The sequence below is a fragment of the Neovison vison genome, chromosome 1 (genome assembly GCF_020171115.1).
Source record: "Neovison vison isolate M4711 chromosome 1, ASM_NN_V1, whole genome shotgun sequence".
NCBI classification, from domain to species: domain Eukaryota; kingdom Metazoa; phylum Chordata; class Mammalia; order Carnivora; family Mustelidae; genus Neogale; species Neogale vison.
This window is the reverse complement of record NC_058091.1, coordinates 226,238,802-226,259,097: the sequence shown is the minus strand read 5'-3', so window position 1 is coordinate 226,259,097 and position 20,296 is coordinate 226,238,802. Positions and strand designations below refer to the sequence as shown.

Below are 20,296 nucleotides of genomic sequence, written 5' to 3'. Positions count from 1 at the left end.
ACAGTAGGTTCCATTGTCCTTACTTCACAGATGAGCCTTCTAAAACACAGAGAGGTTAAGTACTATGACTGTATCACACAGCCTGTACCTACGACAGCTGAGATTTGTACTTGGCCACATCTCCAAAGACACTCTTGGCTCCTCTATCACAGACAAGGTAATGCCTTTCCTGGGGAGGACGTGTTCTTTAGACATAGCTTTCTTTTACATCATATCACAGTGCAGCCTAAGAATAAGAATGGGCTGGGGCAGAGGGGAAGGGGAGAGAACCAGAGGAACAGCTCTTAGAACTTGAGAGGAGTTGCTACTGACCTCCGTAGTCCTGGCACTCCACAAATTGGAATTTTCCTCTTGCAGTAACCTTCTTTGGGTACAGTTGCTAATTAAATTTAGTTCACATCCATTGGGATATTATGCCATCAAGTCTCTCTAACTTGGCAATATATTTTCCATTCTGCCCCTCCCCTTCCTCATTTGCCCCTGTATACCTACCCCCCCTTGAAAGAGAAAAGAAAACCAGAAAGTAATAAAGGACTTGAAGAAGTATATTCCTCAAGCTTGGAAGCCCCACACAGGCAGTCCCTGTTGTCCTGCTCAAAGAGGGACCCACCCAGGGGGAAGACAAGCTGTGCTCCTTGATGCCAGCCTGGAAGGTGAGGCCTCTTTGAGCTTCCTCTGTGACTTACCCTTTGTAAATTAGTTCTAAGCCTTTGAGATTCCAACTATACCAATTTTAAAAATGCTAGTTTCAACAACAATTTATTTTGGGCCATTTCAGTTGGCCGCACTTTTCTTTATTAATAACCAAAAATTATGATTGGAGTCACCTCTTCTACCCGTGGAAAAAAACCTTCATTTCTCCCCACCCTGAGGACATTTATAATAATGACTTGGGACTTGCAGTGGAGAGGGAGCATTGAAAATCAAAGTACTATTTTGGCATTTTTAGCATTTCAGAAAGCATGCAGTACTTGTAGCTTAAGAATTTTCTAAATGTTGGGTTCTTGAGACAAAGGGGAAGCAGATATTGGAACAATTTAACAAAATTGTCAATCTTTTGGAGGAGTTAACCGACTAGAATAATTTGCTGGTAAGAGCATTTTCTCCTTTCTGTGCGGTTCAGTCTTCATAAATGTCCCTTACAGTAGTGCATATTACAAAGAAAGGTGATCCTTTCAGATCAGCATCAACCTAAACAATAAAAAAAGTTTCAGTGAGACTTCTCATTAACAAGATTTATGAAGTAAAAGGTTTTTTAAAAATTCCACAGTCCACCTGTTTTGAATGCTTGTCCTTTTCTTTTCCTTTTTTTTTTTTTTTAAGATTTTATTTATTTTATTGGACAGAGAGAGAGATCACAAGTAGGCAGAGAGGCAGGCAGAGACAGAGAGGGAAGCAGGCTCCCCGCTGAGCAGAGAGCCCGATGCGGGGCTCGATCCCAGGACCCTAGGATCGTGACCTGAGCCGAAGGCAGAGGCTTAACCCACTGAGCCACCCAGGCGCCCCATGCTTGTCCTTTTAAACAGTGGGTTGAGGGGTGGGTCATTTTTTTTTTTCCTTTGTTCTCAATTTCCTTTTCAGTTGCTACATAGTGACATGGTTAGCACCTTCAGCCATCAAGAGGGTCAAAAAAGAAAATAACACGCCCCTCTGGATTCTAGAAACGGGACTGCATCCCAGCATCTGTTAGCTTGAAGTCAAAGCCCCATGAATGCTGGGATTCCAAGCTTAAACCTCCACTCACGGGGTGCCTGGGTGGCTCAGTGGGTTAAGCCTCTGCTTTCGGCTCAGGTCATGGTCCCAGGGTCCTGGGATTGAGCCCCACATCGGGCTCTCTGCTCAGCGGGGAGCCTGCTTCCTCCTCTCTCTCTCTGACTGCCTCTCTGCCTACTTGTGATCTCTATCTGTCAAATAAATAAAATGTTAAAAAAATAAAAATAAAATAAAATAAAGCCTCTGTCTTTGGCTCAGGTCATGATCCCAGGGTCCTGGGATTGAGTCCCGAATCGGGCTCTTTGCTCAGCAGGGAGCCTGCTTCCCCACCCCCACCTCCCTCTCTGCCTACTTGTAATCTCTGCCTGTCAAATAAATAAATAAAATCTTAAAAAAAAAAAAAAAAAAAAAACTTCCACTCAACAAGCAAAAGGGTTAGATAGGAGGTGGGGGCAAGAAAGTATTTTTAATTAAAGAAGTGGAATCTAAAAGCAATGGTAATGGGCGCCTGGGTGGCTCAGTGGTTAAGCCGCTGCCTTCGGCTCAGGTCATGATCTCAGGGTCCTGGGATCGAGGCCCACATCGGGCTCTCTGCTCAGCAGGGAGCCTGCTTCCTCCTCTCTCTCTGCCTGCTTGTGATCTCGCTCTGTCAAATAAATAAATAAAATCTTTAAAAAAAAAAAAAAAAAAAAAAATAAAAGCAATGGTAATGAAAGTTTAGCTGAAAAATGCTAGCCTTTCCAATGCATTTGAATATTAGGAACCAAGATGTGAATGTCCCTTTTCATAATTATTGCAGTGGGTGGAGCCATCGTCCACCCAGGGCACATCCTTCATCTGGTCACCAGACAAGAGAGGCTCACTCAGGTGGCTCAGGAAAAGTGTCTGTTTAATAAGGTGGGTCTGTTTGTGAAACCTTGGGATGGGTCTGAGTTTCCTGGGTCAGAACTCTTAGGTAGGACTCAGGAAAACCAGAATCTGCAGAGCACTGAACAACGTCAAATACTTGCCAGTCAGTCAGGGCCTCCCCGGCCACAGCTGCACTGATGGGGCACCAACAGGACTTCCGATACTGGAGCCTAATGCTGGGCTTACGAGTTTCCATGTTAGCGCCAAGTTCAAATGCCTGCTTTGCCACTTACTTGTGTTATTTAGGGAGATTCACTTAGCAGCCCTAAGCCTCACTTTTGTCATCTGTAAAATGGGGATAGTAATGGTCACTCTCTTGCAGGGTTGTTTAAGGGCCAATGTATGTAAAGGCTTTTAGCACAGCACCTGGCACATCCTGTGTGCTAATAAATGATTGAAATGTGTTTTTATCCTTTTATTACTTAGGCCATTTTTAGCTGCATGATTTGAATGTTGTGATGACACCTTATAAAACAATGCACACACACAAAAAAAATAAAATAAAATAAAATAAAACAATGCACACAACTTTGAGGTTTCATGAGTAGCCGGAAGCTCAAAGTTCTGCGCCAGGAAAGGAGACTTGCTAGGTCTTCCATTTCCTTTTCCATAACTTGGCCCCTCTGCACTCCCCAGGCTCTGAACTCCGTCTGTGGAACTCTGAAAAATGCAAAAGGGTGGGAGGGAGACAGCTACCAGCTGAGGAAGCTGGTCCCACCCACCCTTCATCCTCAGCCTCCTCAGTCCTCTGCTGTGTGGCCCTCGGGCCCAGGACTATGTGTGCACAAAGAAAGCCTCTATCACTGGACCTATGAAGGCACCCAGTTAGGGGTAGGCAGCATCAAGAGTGGCGTCCAGAAGGACAGTGTCCAGCAGAGCTGACATGGGTTGGCTCATTCGGAGTCTGGACTTTAGATCAAGTAGGAGAAACTGGTTCCCAGAGTAAAACCCAAGATCCAGCAAGGAGGCCCCTAAGTCCATTCCTGGAGCTTATTCAGGCTTTCCAAGCTTCTCCCACCTTCCCACAGGGAACTCAAAGAATAGGGCCTTTCTTCCTTCCTACTCTGACCGAAGGCCTGTTGGTCAGCAATGGCCTCAGGGAATTGTAAACCTGTAGGAGAAAGAAATCACAGGCCAGGGCTGCAAACAGGCAGTTCAGTGAAAATCTATTCAATTGGAGGAGGCCTGCAGAGCTCTGAACTCAGCTCAGGACTCCGGAAGCAGCGTGGGAGGAGCCTGGCGGCTGCCCTGAACACCAACCCTCTTCAGCTCTTTTCTCTCTTCTGTGAAGCCTACTTCAAATCTTCTCCATTCTTAAAAATCAATAGGGAAAAGACCAACTACCTGGTAGAAAAATGGGCAAGGACATTATATTAGTCAGCGTTCTCCAAAGAAACAGAACAATAGGATCTATATAGACAAACAGATTTATTATGAGGAATTGGTTGCATGATTATGGAGACTGAGAAGTCTTGAGATATGTTGTCTAAGCTGGAGACACAGGAAATCCAGTGGCGCAATTCAGCCAAATATGAAGGCCTGAGAACCTGGGGGAGAACGGGGCGGGGAGCGGCTGATGGTGTAAATCTCAGTCCCGGGACAGGAGAAGATGACACACGTCAGCTCAAGCAGTGAGGCAAGACAAACCCGCAGGCGAGTTCCTCCTTCCTCTGCGTGTTTTGTTCTATTTAGGCCCTCACGGTATTAGATGATGACCACTCAAATTGGGGAAGACAATCTACATTACTTAGCCTACCAATTCCAATGCTAATCTCATCTGGCAACACCCTTGGAGACACACCCAAAAGTAAGGCTCCCTCTAGGACCCTGTGGCCATTCACCTTGATCAGTAGTAAAATGAACCGTCTGGGACGTGAAGAGAGTGCAAGTTCACAGCTACACATTTTCCCTAGTAGACACTCTCCCATGGGCAAAAGAAGTAGATTAAAGAAGGTATCCTTCATAGTGGGGTGGATTTAGTGAATATTTTTATTTTGGCCAATCTGATAGGTAAAAAAATGAAATCCTGTTTTACTCTGGATTTTTTTAACTGGGAGGAAAAGAGTAAGTTCATTCTTAACAGATATTCTTGCCTTGCACTAACAGAGAAATAGAAACCTCAGTGAGAACATCTTCAACCCATCCCCACAACCAAGCCTTTGCTCTTTCCTCTCCCACACTTGCCTTTCTACTTTCTTTACCTTCCCCAGTCTCTGGATGCCATCCCCAACATCCCCTAGGACTTGGCCTCTCTTTGTTCAGCTCTCAGCCCCTTGTCCCTCCTGAATTTTTAGCATTGATATTTAAATTAGCCAGAGTCTCCCAGATCTAAAACTACCACCCAGCAGCTGCCCCAGACTCTCTTTTCCTCTTTTTCATTAAACTTCTTGAAAGAGGTGTCTACACTGTCCCTATTACCAGCTCCTCTCCCTATGTTTGCTCTGCAGTCTGCCTTCTGTCTCTACCACCCTCCTTGAACTTGCCCCTCCAAAATCACAGTGACTTTCATGTTGCTGAAATCACTGGACACCTCTTCTTGAACATTCTCATCTGCTCCTTCAGCTAGCTTCAGTTACCATGTCTCTATATCTAGTCCAGATCCCTCAATAGCTAACCAGCTAATGAAGTAACTGACTTGCTGGTAGAAACCTGTCTGATACCACCCCATACCCCCATCCCCTCCCCTACCCTGTGCTCTCTCTCTCTCACTGGACAACTCTGTCGTCCATTCACTTGGCCAAACTACAGACTTGGGAGTTGACCTGTCACCTTACCCCTCCCCTATGGCCAACCTTGCAGTTATCCTTCGAATCTTCCCCTCAGCTACTATCCCAGTTCAGGCCACCATTTTCTCTGGGTCATTGCAACATCTTCTCCTCATTCGATTCTCCACACTCCCTGCTATAACCCTTTCAAGGGTTTCCCCCTACCCTCATGCTAAATTCCAGATTCCTTAACATGATTACAAGACCCTTTGGGACCTGGTCTCATTCACCAACACCCCTCTTGCCTTCTAAGACCCGGCCCTATTGGACTTCATAGTTTTTTAAAACCCACCATTCTTGCTTACTCTGAGTCTTTGACTATGGCATTCCCTCTGCCTCTTTCCTTGTTCTCGTCAGTGGGATAACTTCTACCATCCTTCAGGTCTTGGCTTACAGCTCTCTTCCTCCAGGAACTCCAAATTTGATTGTTTCTTTAGTCCAACTCTTCCAATAAGATTGAAATTTAAGATGGAATTTATGACACACACACACACACACACACACACACACCCGCAGTGTATCACTATGACCCCTACCATAGTCTCTGGTACTAGTAAGTGCCCAGGAACCACTGCAGGAACAGTTGAATGCGTGATCAACCCCCACTTCCCAAAGCATTTTAACAAAGAACCCTAAATAGAATTTTGCTGCTTTTGTGGAATCATTAGGGGAGAGAGAGTTTAGCCAAAGGTACCCTACAGAGTTAGAATTGTAATTCTAACTAATTTGTTAGAACTGTTGTCTGGTGATAGATTTTAGAATTTATGGTAATTTTGCCATACTGCATCCCTTCATCTTTCTTTTAAAAACTCTGTGTGTGTGTGTGTGTGTGTGTAAATGCACATATGTGTATCAGAGAACAGCTCTGCCAAGTTGGTTTGTGTAGTCCAGTAGTCTGAACTAAAAATCTGTGAGAAGATTGTGTTTTAGCAAGTTTTCCAAAAATAATCTTGAGGCAAGAGAGTAGGAACTGTGTATTTAAAAATGTAGTTTAGTGGCAGCTGTACATAAGAACAGATCGTATTGCTTAAATTTTAACACAAAGATACCCGAAGTGCACTGTTGAGATAAGACAGTGTACACGTTCAGAGGCTCAAAGATGACCAGTGTCAGAATTAGAAGTGTCAATCTTTGGCAGAAGACAAAGTGTCTGGAAGCTAGAAGACATGCCTGTTTGCTCAGATTAATTCTGAGAAGGGGGGGATGGAATCAAGGAGTATGGGATTCCAAGCAAAATTCAGAAAGAATTTCTAGGAATGCAGTCTGAGTGAAAGCAAACCTTTTAGCAACTGAAAGAATTTAAATACCAGGTTGAATAAATGAAGGAAAGTGGTGGAAAGGAAGGAAATGGTGGAGGCCTAGCTTTTAAAAGAGAACCAAAGTAGTTCGGTCTTAAGAGACCGCACGGAATTCCCAATAAGAGGAAAAGAAGGCAAGAGAGCATGAATGCTCACACTGGGTTTCCAGAACTGTAAGGAGGGCCCCACAATCCGCCCAAGCTCCCCACCTCCAATCGGGCCCCTCAGGAGCCCCCTCTGCTGGAACCCTTCTCATCTTACCCACACATAAAGCTGGGATTCTCTTCACTTCAAACACCAGCCTGAGTCTTTTCATTTCTTGCCACTTAATAGCTGTAGGGTCTGTTCGTCCACAGCCACTAGCCAGGTACAAGCCCTCTGCGACTGCCTGGCCTCCAGCCGGCCTCAGGGCAGGAAGGAGTGTCTGTGCTGTCGGAACTGAGTGCTGAGCCATGGGATCTGGAGATGGACCACCTGGTCACAGCCTGGTTCCGGGACTTTCTAGCTAACCAATGCCAGCCCAATTTTTCTGTGTCTTAATCTCCTCTTCTGTGAAAAGCGGGGATAGTAGCATCTGGCCCATAGAGCTGTGTGAGGATTAGATGAGCTGTGTATAAAGTTCATAGACCAATACTTGGTCCGTCATAAAACATGTTCCATAAACATTAGCTATCATGATTCCTTATTTCCTTATTCCCTCGCTTCCTTTCTTGACTCATTTCAACCTGGAGCAATCATCTTCAAATAAATTCTGACCCTTCAACTTACTGCTGAAAACACTTGGAGAAATTCCCCGTGGCTTGTAGGGAAATCCTAAATGCTGAAAGAGGCCTACACACCCTTTGTCCCTCTCCAGCCCCATCCTGTACCCCATCCCCCTGTTCTCAGAGCTCCAGACACTCTGACCTTCTTTCAGTTCTTCAAACCCTTGCAGCTTCCTCTCACCTCAGGGCCTCTGCACAAGCTGCTTCCTCTGCCCGGAATGCCGACTCATCTTTCCCGTCTCCGCAGGAGCCTCCCCACTTCCTCAGGGAGAACTCGCCCGGCCTTCTTAACTGGGTCAGACCTCACTAGAGGCCCACGTTTTTCTCCTCCATAGTGCTTCTTGGGGACCCTCTCTGACACATTTTCCTGTGGTAATTAGATTTACCTATCTCTCCTCCTGAGAGTGGAAGCTCTATGAAGGGAGAGACCGTGTCTATTTTTCAATGACTCCAACTCTCAGAGCCTAGCACATCTCCTGAGAGTAACAGGGTTGGTGCTCCATATCTTTAAGGTATGGAAGAGAGGGAGGGCGGGCGGGAGGAAAGGAAAAGTCATGCCCCAGTGTCCTTGCCTCTTCTGGAGGCCACCCTGCCCTGAGGGTTTGTGGTGGTTGCGAAGAACCTCTTCCTTCCACTGCCCACCGCCTTTGATCCATTTCTGTGCTTCATTCTCAATGAAATTCCAGTGTTTGTTCTTAGAAAAAATAGTCCAAACATTGGTATTTGAAAATGTGAACTTCGAATGCAATTTGTAGCCTATTTTTTCTCATACAGATATTTTGTGGCTCCAAGAAAGGGCAAGGTCCTCAGTGTGATCCAATGGGATTCCCTGACCAGCCTGCCAGCTTGTTCCCTGGTGTTTCTGACACAAAAGGGAGCCACAGCATGAGCTCTGGCCCAAGCAGAAAGTAGTGGAAAGAAGAGTGGAGAGAAAGGTCTTCCAGGTTCACCATTTCCACCACCTAGGGAAAGTACTAAAGAATGAGAGTAAGCATAAGCAAAAGGACTCAGTTGTCTGAACTAAAAGCAGAAGAGAGGGGGGCATTACTCTCACCGCATGTGGGTGAGCATAGAGGAACTCCAGAGGACTCAGAGAACGAAGGAATGTCCGAGTGGAAAGGGGTGTTTTGCCCTCAACCCAACCCCATTCTTACATGCATGAACCAGCTGAGGGCCAAAGAAGGGATGGACCCTGCCTGAGCTGACACAGAGGCTGGACTCTCCAGGGGACTAGAGAGGGACCTGAGGTTTCTAGTGGTTTGTGCTTTGAGCTCTTATCCAAAATGTAGGTATTTTACCCTGGTTAAATCCTTCCATAACAGTGTGGAGTCGTTTTATCACCCCCATTTTACAGATAAAAACACTGACGCTCAGGAAGGCCCGGCACAAAGATGAAAGCTGTTCGGTGGGAACATTCTGAGGTTAACACTGCCAAGTATCCTTGGCCTTGACTCTGCACTTGAGCAGCCTTGTCTGCAGGGGGACCCCAGGCTCTGTTTCACCCGGGTCAGTCCTGGTTTACATCTGTGGTCGCTCTATAGTAGCTCTATCTGTGGTCGCTCTATCAGTAGGAACAGCACCTCCTTTTGTTCTCAAAACATGCCCCAGCTGGGATAATACATTTATTGGGTGATCACTCTAGTGTCTACAAAATGGGGTTATTTGTATCACCTGCTCATGGAGTGGTTGAAAGGATTCAATGGGATTTTGCATGGAAAATGCATGGAATCTGGCACATACTGCTAAATAGATGCTAGCTGTTGTTACTATTACGGTTCCCATTAGGAAGGCATTGGAAGAGGGATCAGGAAGGAGTAAAGCCACGCTTTCCCACTAGATGCGCCCACCATCATGGTCTGCGAATGCCGCTCCCTGGCGTCATGGCACCTCACCCCACTCCCCCCCAGGCCATATGGAGGCACTTAGCTGGCCTCGTCCACGTCTCCGCCAGTCACATTCAATGCCTGGGTCTCCTTGGGTCCAGAAGGGGAAATGTTGTATTTTTTTTTTTCTTTTACTCTAAAGTCTAGAGCCCAGATTCTGAGGAAGAGTCACACAGAGAATCCTACAGAGGATCCCCTCCCCCAACCCCAGTCTGTGCTTAATTAAGTGAGTGGCTTAAGGGACTTACCTCCTCCTCACGATTAAGAGGTGGGTGTGAATATTTTCCTCTGGCCCCCTTAAATGTTCTTGATTACAGTAATAAAAATGCTAAGCTCTATTGCTTCTCGTCAGAGTAAAGGCGGCTGAAAACTCCTCATTCCCTGAAGAACCTAATTGTTGATTCTAGTGCGTCTAAACAGGTGTTCTTTAGATTGCTTTTTCTAATGCCTTTTCACTGGAAAGATCAATTTAAATGTTGCTTTGAGCTAATCAGTGATTGCTTCTGTATTCATCCAAATTTATATCTTTGCTTCTGTGTGCTAGATGAGACATTACTTTCAAAGTCTATAAACTTAAATAAGGTAGGTGATTTTTAATTTAGCTCTTTGTCCTCTTCTGTCTTCCATATTTTATACAAAGTATGGGTATATTTCTTTTATTATTTAAAATCCTAGCTCAAAACTATATTTGAACTTCCTGAGTCATCTTTGGATGTCTTAGAGCGCCAAGTGTGGTATGTCCTATGCAGTGGGTAGTCAATAAATATTTGCAGAAAAGATAAATTAATACCTTAACCTGGATTGCAAACAAATTGGATTTGTTGTCTCTAGGTGTTTGAGTTCAGGAATTCTTTAAATATTGTCCGAACTTCCTTGTGTCTGCATCTGTGTTTATTCTATTCTCTCTGCCTAGAATTCCCTCAGTTTCATCTCTTGGAAATCTCACATTTGTGCAAGGTTCTCAGCAAATGCCGCTGCTCCGTGAAACCCACTTGCAGTCTCCAGCCAGCTCGCATGGAGTCAGTCTGCGAACAAAGGAAGTGGACAGGGTCACACCTGTGATTTTCCAAACCCCACAGTCCTCTGCGCCTTTCTTATCTCAGCCAATGGATAGCTGTGCCCTGCCTTTATTCACCCACTGTGAGCATGTGAACTTCTTAAGGTGAGACCGAGGGTGTGCTCTGCTGAACCACATGCGGAGACCAAGAAATAGTCATTGCTTCGTGAATTGCATGGTTCTTGTTTTAAAGAACGACATTCTAAAAGCAGAGTCTACCTGAATGGAGACATGATGAATGTGGCTCTTCAACCAAGTCCTCAGAACATGGAGCTTGAGAACTTAGAAGCCATCGGTTGGTACTCTCTTTCACATGCGAAGAACCTCTGGTTCTGGGTGTCCTTGGTCTTGGTTCAGATAAGCTGGCTGGAAAAGACCAGAGTTCAGCCAGCAGGTCTTCAGAATGCTCTGGAAGACATAACTGTGGGCATAACTTAACATGTGTCAGTTTATCCTTGAGTGTAAAGTGCACTTCGTGGTTGGATATGGTAACTGGCTAACTATTCATAGTTCCCCACTCCCTCCCGTTTACTGCCTGTTTCTAAGCAGCAAAGTTGTGGTTCAGTGACTTCTGTCTGGATAATATGAAAACAGGGCACCCAGCCAATTTTGATGAGCTAACTATTTCCCTAAATTATCATGCCTAAGCAAAGGGCCCCAAACCTGCTGTTCAACACTTATCATTGGATCTGGGGGATGGGCTACGCTCAGGCATATCATCAAATAGCTGAAATTTTACATTTAAGATCGTCAAGCAGTGAAAACTGGCATTCTTAGAAATGACTGACAGTTCCCCTGCCTCATTTCTGCTACGCTGAATTAGGTAAAGGGGGAAAAAAAATCACCCTCACTCTTTTTACGGATTTCTTGCTGGAAACCCATGTGACAGGATTATAAATTTTCACCAGATTGATGGGAGAACGGACATTTCAAAGGTGCCTGAAAGGTCCCAATTAACAGAATGCAGCTAACACCTCAAAAAAAAAGAATAAATGTTGCAGTGGGAATGAATCTTGCTCGGAGTGCTGTGCTGTTGGCTGATTGCCTGGCAAGAGTGGTGGCCAGGACTTGCCAGCTGGCTGATCCGCACGCCTGTAAAGGATGCGGTCAGCTTACACCTTGGATTTTGATGGAAATCTTAGAGGTCGGCAGGCGTTCTCCCTAGTAAAGTACCTTAGATCAGGTCATTGCTTTTGTTTCAGGGAAGAAAATGTCCTGATGGCCAGGATCAGTAAGACCAAGTCCGCACTCTGCTCCAAGGGAGAATCCATTACTGGATCAGAATAGATACATACCCTGAAGGAGACACAGGTTATAATTGAAGGTGGCACACTCATCTACAAAATCCCCAAGTTAAACCAGTCATGCCACTGAAGCAAACCAACTGGCTCGCCAACAACCACACTTCTTCCCCCAAGTTCCTCTCAACAACCAGTTTGTCAGACTCTCAACTCCAGAGCTACTGGTGTCCTAGCCTCTGGGGTTTACTCGTGGTCAGCTGTGAGGAGTTGTATTGCTAGTTTGTTCTGCGTAGATCTGAAGACAGAGATCAGGTGTAGCCCCAACGAGGGTTAGCTTAGTACTTCTCACAGGGAGGCATTCAGTGAATGACAGAGGGGCCAAAGGAGCTTCCATTGTCCAGAGTCTACACTGAACATTTTAAAAACTGTTTGCAGAAATTGGCAAAATCTCTATCAGTCTCCCAAATCTCCCAAATGGATTTATTTTTTGAAAGGTATTCAAAACTGACTTTAACATTTATTTATTAAAAACTAGCACACAAAAATATCCAGAAAAAAAACAGAAAACAAAAAAACAAAAAACAAAAAAAAAACCACCCTGGGAAAGTTTGAAAGCCAAATTCAGACTGGGAAAAGCGTTTGCAAGACTGAAGATGTACATAACAAAGGGTCAATGTCCTTACTATAGAAGAGTGGACAAAGAACGTGATCTGGGAATTTACAAAATGAGAAGGGACCTTTCAACATATGAAAGCATTTTCAACCTTACAAGTAACCAAAGAATACAAATGGAACCAGATACCTCTTTCCATCTATTGATAGGGAAAAACTGTACTCTAAGATGGCTCACCAAATCAGCAAGGGAATTCCAGTCCCTGTCTCAAAGCCCTTCCAGGTTCTTCTTTCCTATCCCATTTCCCGCGCGCCAAAAGTACCAGGTATGCAGAAGCAGAAGGGCATAAATTCCCCTCCCTGCTTGTGCTCGGGGCGCAGACCTTTGGAGAACAACGTCGTCTGAGCCTTCCCCCCCGCCCCCCGGTGTTAAATAAACCTCTGATCCTCCAAAGTCTCTGAGTGCTGCTTGGTTCTTCCGCCAGGATCCAGTCCAGGTTCTGTAACACTATCATATAAAGAAAAACCTGAGTTGTACTAGATGGGTTATTTGACACTGTCATACACTACCCATGACAATGCAAAATAAAACCACCTTTCTGGAGGGCAAATTGTCGATATATATATTTATATTTATTTAAAGGTTTAACTCTATGACCTGCAGAAATTCATCCCAGTTGAATGAATAGATCCCAGGTAAATATGTAAAGATCTGTGTACAAGCAAACCGGAAAAGCCTAAATGTCAAACAACAGAAGATAAATCAAATGAGGTAAACTACCTCCATACCATCCTGTAGCCGTTAAATTAGTAAAATTGGTGTCTATTAGTTCGAATTGAAAGGTATTTATAACATATCAAGAAAAAAAAGCAGGCCACAGAAAAGTATGATCAAGTTTTTGAAAAACATATTTATACATATACACATCTGTTTATATTTGCACATATACACACAAACAGGTTTACCTCTGCAAGACAGCTGTGATTTATGCCTTCCTCAGAGTCTTTTTCATATAAAAAGATTGATTGAGTTTAGCTCTGTGATAATAAATATGAGGGTTTTGTTCAAACATACTTAAAGGTTTTATTTATTATTTATTTATGTATTAACTTCCAAACCAAATAGTTAAAATATTTAATATTAAACATATCAAAGTATTAAATACTTGCACCAAATATTTAAAACCAAAGATTTAGTTCAGCCGACAGAGGTTTGTACATAGACAGGAATCCACCAGAGGAGAACTACAGATGCTTGCTGGATTAATGATGAGTGTACTAATGGTTTGTTTTTTTTTTTCTCACCAGCGATCAGACGGGGTGAGGTTTTTAGAGTTAAATATTAGTGTGAAATGTGGCTATATACATATGCATGGAGGAATGGGGAAGTTGGATTAAATGAAACCCAACAAATCTCTCATGCTTTAGGTTTGGTCAGTTATAAGCATATGCAGACAACCCTTGATTTGTGCTGGATTGGCTATTGGAGGATTATTTCAAGGCTGCGGTTGATTGTACCATTTCAAATCTATGGAGGAGGGGAAATTATTGGGGGAAGGGAAAGATCGTTACAAAGTAGGAGAGGAAAACTATAAAAGGGTAGGAGAAAAAAAGAATCTTTGTTGTAATGCCTTAGAAAATTAGTTGGTGGAGAATAGTTGAAAATTACAAAAGTCGAATATAGTAAATCAAATTAGCATTAGTATTTGTGAGTATGTGATTGTGAAAAGACGGGCTAAATGACTAGCTAACTGTCTTTTCAAGACCAGTGGTAATAGAATCAATTATGGTTCATTATTAACTATATTAACAGAAAATTAGCCTTTACTAGCTCCTAAAAATATGAGGTTGTTATAATAGACTGTGGTCCCTTATCAGCATATGTAAAACTTGGAGGTTTATAAAACAGCTCCCTTCCCAGAACTACACTAGATTAGATGATCAATTAATGACTAAAATGTTATTGCATCTCTTTTTCATATTTCTTGTCAAAAACTTAAATATTCCTGATTCAACTTGTGTTTCTATTTGAGTAATATAATTTGGTCATAATTGGTTTCATTTCGGTTGTCTTTACATTTTGGATACTTATTATCTTTTCTGTCACCCACTGGGAATGCCAAGTACCAATTTTTGCTATTTAGCAAGTCAGTGAGGAGCTTCCCACTGAGTTCCTTAATTATTGCTAATTGAATATTGTAAATGGTTTTTCAGGATCACCATCTTGGCAATCTATGTGACATTTTTCTCAGTTAGCAAGAGTTAAAGCACCAAGAATCCCTTCTACCACTTTCTATGCAATCATATCAACCCTTTTCTATAAAAACTAGTCTCTTTTTTTTTTTTTAAAGATTTTATTTATTTATTTGACAGACAGAGATCACAAGTAGGCAGAGACACCGGCAGAGAGGAGGCAGAGAGGAGGCAGAGAGGAGGAAGCAGGCCCCCTGCCGAGCAGAGAGCCCGATGTGGGACTCGATCCCAGGACCCTGAGATCATGACCTGAGCCGAAGGCAGAGGATTAATCCACTGAGCCATCCAGGCGCCCCAAAACTAGTCTCTTTTCAAATGTCAAGTCACATACATGCTTCTGTGGCACTTAGAACATGGCGACTACTCAACGAGTATTGAACAACAGCTGTCCTTAAAAACAGAATGATTCCCAAGTCCAGCCTTCGAGAGGTTGTCCTCTTTCACTTTCCAGAGCTCCTACGGGGCATCTCATCCAGCATGTCAGGGCTTGGACTCTAGGGTAGACCTTGTCCATTCTCGTGTATCAAGACCAAGCTATCTATTGTTTTTTGCTGCTCTATAATCAAAAGGAAAAAGAAAAAAAGTAAAGGGGCTTAAAAGATCTAGGAATGTCAGAAATGCTATAGGTAAAAAACTGGAGAGTGGGAAAATCACTGAGCCAGCCTTCCGAGGTGCTTCTTGCCTTACAATAAACAATAAAAAAAGAAGTGAGAAATTTATGACGTGCCTTTTGAACTTTCAAACTACGTCTCCGTTTTTGGAGGAGGGAAGTGGGTAAGGCTTCAATGTACTGAAGTTGTGTTGAAGGTGGGTTTTGACTACATAAAATCTTGCCTTCTTAGTGATTTGTTTTCTTCCTTGGTCAATGAAATCTCAACCGTCCTTAAGAGATCAGGACCAGAAGAAGACTTGAGACCTCATCTAGAATCTCCTTTCCCATCACGTTGGCCCAGAAATTATTAGAAAGAGAGAGACAACAAGAGAGAGTGATTGTCTCTTTGGAGGGGTAGGCTTCCACAGTCTTGGCTAGTAACCTATTTGAACATAAATGACATTTTTGGTCAAGATTTTGCCTTGTATCTAGCCAGTTGTTATTAAGTTTGGCAGGCTTCAGGTTTAGAGACAAATTCAAGGCCTACCTTTGGTAATTTTCCAGTGTTGAGTTTTATGTACTATGTGGTGTCAATCTTGTCCCTGGCTTCTTATTTTTCTATTCTTAGAAAAATAAGAATTTTTCTTTTCTTTCTTTCTTTCTTTCTTTCTTTCTTTCTTTCTTATTTCTCTTTCTTCTATTTTTCAAAGAATAGAAAAATAAGAATTTGCCTACGTTTCTCAACTATTTGATCCTTATTTATTATATATAGATTTGTAAGCCTCCTCATATCTTTTATGACAGAAGATGAGTCAGAATGAATAATGGGTTGAATGAATAAAATAATAAAAATGACCTTAAGCTCCAGTTTAAGAGGACATTTGCTAGCTCTGAGGAAAAGCTGGTTATCATTACTTTTTCATAGAACTGCAATCACGGCCTGCTTACACCACAGCTGTTTCTCATGCGAAACACCAAGAACACATTCTTTAACTCCCCACTGCTCATTCGTTCCTAGGAATTGGACCAGAGGCAGACACCTGACCTGAAGGCGGAAATGTCCTGTCACCTGGATCCAACAGGTGAATGGGGCGGGGCCGATTCAGTCTTCTGAGAATTTAAAGTGCAGAGGGAAGGTGCTCATTAGTAGCAGGATGCTCAAACCGAAGGGTCTCAATTAGAGAGGGGCACGGGAGCTCTAAGGCCCTGTGCACATTGGTTGAGGGAGCTGAAACTATAAGGAAGCCATGAAGGTGGTCAGGGGAGAGAAGAGGCCAAGTCAGGTGGGGCTCAGGACAGAAGGGGAGCGCAGCAGGCCCCTGACTTGCAGTGCTTCCTGGTGGCTGGGCGTCTGCTGCCCCTCCACCGGCATTGTCCCATAAGCCTCCCATTTCTCCCAGGAAACCTAACAGAACCTTTGCTGTTTGCAGTCCAGAGTCTCAATATGCGTCAAAGCGTTTTTCTTTTCTTCCTGTTTTTACTGAGTTGTAAAGTTTTCCCTTGACCCCTTTGGGCTTTTCCAGTAATATTAAAAATTATTGTCTCATAGAGAGATGTTTGGGAGCAGATGTTTAAAAGAAACCAACAGAAAGGGCTAATTATTCCCATGTCTTGTCTCTAAATAAATACTGTACTAAAAATTCCTTAATATTTATGAAAGGAGATTCCCTAACTTCCTCCAACAGCTTGCTTGCTTTTCTGACAAGTAGCAGAACTCATTTGCTGTGAGGCCCCACTGTCTGCTATTTGCATATACTGGGCCTTTCTCTACTTTCTCAAGTTGCCTTGGATAGAATATCTGGCTTTTTTACTTGATGACTGCTGCCTGAGACATGGCCCCTGTCTCCACACAATGCTTCCTTCTTCTGGGCTCAGTTCCCCACACAAGAGGCCGATTTGTCGGGGTAGAATGGGAGGAGCGTGTCAGCCCGTTTCTATATGTGAAGCTGAACCGTTTTAAACGTTAAACATGCTCAAACTGACATGCTTTGCTATAGAGAGAGCCACAACTTTCGGTCACTTCACCCCTACAGAGGGAAGACTGGTGATTAGCTCGATGGAAATGTAGATCCCATGGGGGTTCTACCACAATACACGTCTCTTAAGTCACCAGGTTAGCCACTGTCCTTTAGTCCTCAGAGCCGAGGCCCCTCAGGCTTTCAGAAATAAACCACCCTTTAAACCCATAATGCTTCTCGTCTTCATTACTTCTGTATTCTTTGGGCCTGGAATACCTGCCACGAAGATTCCAGAATTTTAAATAATTCACACATTTGTCAATGTTTAGTTTCTTTTGGGGTCATCTTAATGACGACGTCGCAAATCAAGTCGGCTGTGCAAAATCCAGTTTGCTCACCAGCTGAAAATATCAGAAGGACTTTTCACTCTGACCTTGTGTGGATGCTGGATGTTCCAAGAAGTAGGATTCTGAGTCAGTCTGATACATGTTAACTCTGGCTGAGTCCCAGTTCATGGTGGCTGGATTTGCCACATTATCTTTTATGGTGGGGTCCTCCTATTCCTAACCTTATGAGCTGTTCACACCTCCTCTATTGAGAAGCCTGTTCGGTAAACCTCTTGTTTACTTTCTCTGGGAGAACCCTAGCTGCTTAACGGTACTTGTGCCATCAACACCGCCCCCCTCCCTCTACCCCCCCCACCTTCCTCCCCAGCATTCATGCCACCCTGTGGCCCATGATGCTGTCATTCGACTCAGCTGGAATGTCCTCTTTTTCCTGTCCAGCTGTCACAGCCCAGCTCAAGTCTTCCCTTCTTTCTAAATTCTCTGATTTTTCCAGTTCTTCCGAACTCTCATAGCCTTAGTCATCTGTACCAATCTAACCCATCATTGTAAACTGTAATGGAATTGTTTCCTACTCTTTGTCAGATTGGACTTGCAGCCAGATCACAGGCTCAGAAATGGAACTGGGACTATGGTCTTAACTATAACTTGATGCTCCCCACCTCTTGCATGAGCACATTCATCCTAATACAAAAAAAAAAAAAAAAAAGGTTTGGTTGATTTACTGCAACTGTATTTTCTTTGCATGTGGGAAAGCAATACAAAACACAGTCATCATAATTTCCTCTGTGGGAAAAACTAGAGGGGACACTAACCCTCTTGCAGATTTGAATCCTTCTGGAAAACGACCCTTGATTCCCCCTAGGAGTTTTCCAGCTCTCCATGGACTTGCTTCATGAAAGTGTTGTAAGGGAATTCCCAATGCTCTGACATGGCCATATTGAAGCAAGGTAGGAAAACTTACCCGAAATGAAACCTAAATCATTCTTAAAACCATCCTTCTGGGGCTCCTGGGTGGCTCAGTCATGATTCCGGGGTCACAGGATGGAGTCCCGCATCAGTCTCCCTGCTCAGGGGAGACTCTGCTTCACCCTCTGCCCCTCCCCACCTTGTCATGCTCACATTCTGTCTCTCAAATAAATAAATCTTAAAAACAAAAAACAAAAAACAAACGAAGAAAACATTCTTCTGAGAGTGGACAGTACAGCCTGACCTCCGTAGAACCAGCCGTTGTCAATACTGCTCCCTTCCTTCCCAGCTCACAGGCGGCCAGAGCACAGTTGGAACTGAAAAGTGTTCTCTAAGATGGGTGTTGTGTGTAAGAGATGAACCACTGAATTCTACTCCTGAAATCAATATTGCACTGTATGTTGGCTAATTAGAATTTAAATAAAAAGTTGAAAAAGAAGAAAAGTGGTCTTCAAATATTTGAGTTGAAATGTTACTAGAAGACTTCCTTTTTCTCAATTTTTCCATCACTGGATGGCAAAGATGCAAATTTCTTTTTATCTTGCAGTTCAGCGGCTCCATGCTTTTTGACAATTAAGGTTACTGTGGCATTTGCTCACAGCCAGTGGGTTGAAGCTTGTAAGGCAAGGCCTATAAAGCCAGGCTAATTTCCCCTAAGCCCCAGGACTGGAAATTAGGTTGCTGCCACTAGGGTTTTCACATGACTCAACCCTTCTCCAAGCTCTCTCTGCTGAGGCAAAGCATTTAGCACACCACCCAGTCAATGCCTTCAAATGAGATCATAATTGGGAACAGGCTTTGTCAGTGGGACAAAGGTCTGACAAAAGTGACCAGAGACTAGCACAGGCACTTGTCACTGAGCCAGTCCACAGGACTCCAGGTCACAAGATATTCCAAGGCCTTTGCTTCTCACTCTGTGGTAAAGGGAGGCAGTACATTTCTTTATTACACATAGTGGCCCTGGAGGAGCAAAAGGCCAGGACAAGTCACCAGAACCAGCTGCAAGACAAGCAGAGGCAGAACTGTGGGTGAGGGAGTTTGGGGGGGCACACAGGAAGGGGCAGGCACGCAGCTGCACCTCAGTGAGGAACACCGCAAATGCTGAAGTCCCAGAGAAGGTTCATGCCGAGGGCAGGTATCAGGGCAGGCCAGGCTCCAGAAACACGCAGGGTCTAGACAGGGTTGGCCATTGCAGCACCACTGGCTCTGGGGCACATCCGCCATTTTTGTTTGTTTTTTTTTTTTACATCCGCCATTTTTAAAGAGACCATGATTCAGAATTGAGTGCCTCACCCCAAACCCCTGGAACAGAAAACTAGGATAAAGTGAAGAAATGGAGTCAGAAATCTTGGATTCCCATTCTATGCAGTGGAGAACTGGAGCCAGCTATCTAGAGCCAACGCATCTACCCCAGCTCCACACTCTGTGATGTCAAGTCGATGCTTTGAAGTTGACCATTGTTGGACTATTCACACCATCGCAACTGGCCAACAAATTTAATGTGGTGGGGGTTATTGCCCTGCCCAGAGTCACCTCTGTGTATGTGCCACGTGAGCCATGTGATCCTTGGGGGTTACTCATGTCACAGAGGTGTTAGTGTAAATATGACAATTAACTCAGAAGTCCTTTATAAACTGTAAAGGTTCTGTGAGAGTTCGTTTTTATTATTTGGAGTAAAACGTTAAATACAAAGTTTGAACATTTATTAAGATTACAACATGTAATTATTATCCTTAATTGCAAGTTTCAAATATGCTAGAGGACAAGATTTCAGAAACCAAAACCTAGAAGCCGCTTATTTGTGTGACTTAAAGCTATTATATGCAAGTTACAAAACTCCTGACTCCACTTGGCTTCTACAATGAAGTGAGTTCACTGTCACCTACACTAAAAAGCCCAGAGAGAGTGCTAGCTTACTTCAGTCAGCTTATTCTGGAG

At 43.7% G+C, this 20,296-nt stretch overlaps 1 long non-coding RNA gene across 1 annotated transcript; it reads left to right on the top strand.

Annotated features, from left to right (window-relative positions):
• Nucleotides 1-37: 37 nt before the first annotated feature.
• On the top strand, nucleotides 38-12,669 carry LOC122889179. The gene is made up of 3 exons (XR_006380836.1): nucleotides 38-157; nucleotides 506-653; nucleotides 10,246-12,669. It is a non-coding gene; the product is annotated as an uncharacterized LOC122889179 (long non-coding RNA).
• The last annotated feature ends 7,627 nt before the right edge of the window (nucleotides 12,670-20,296 follow it).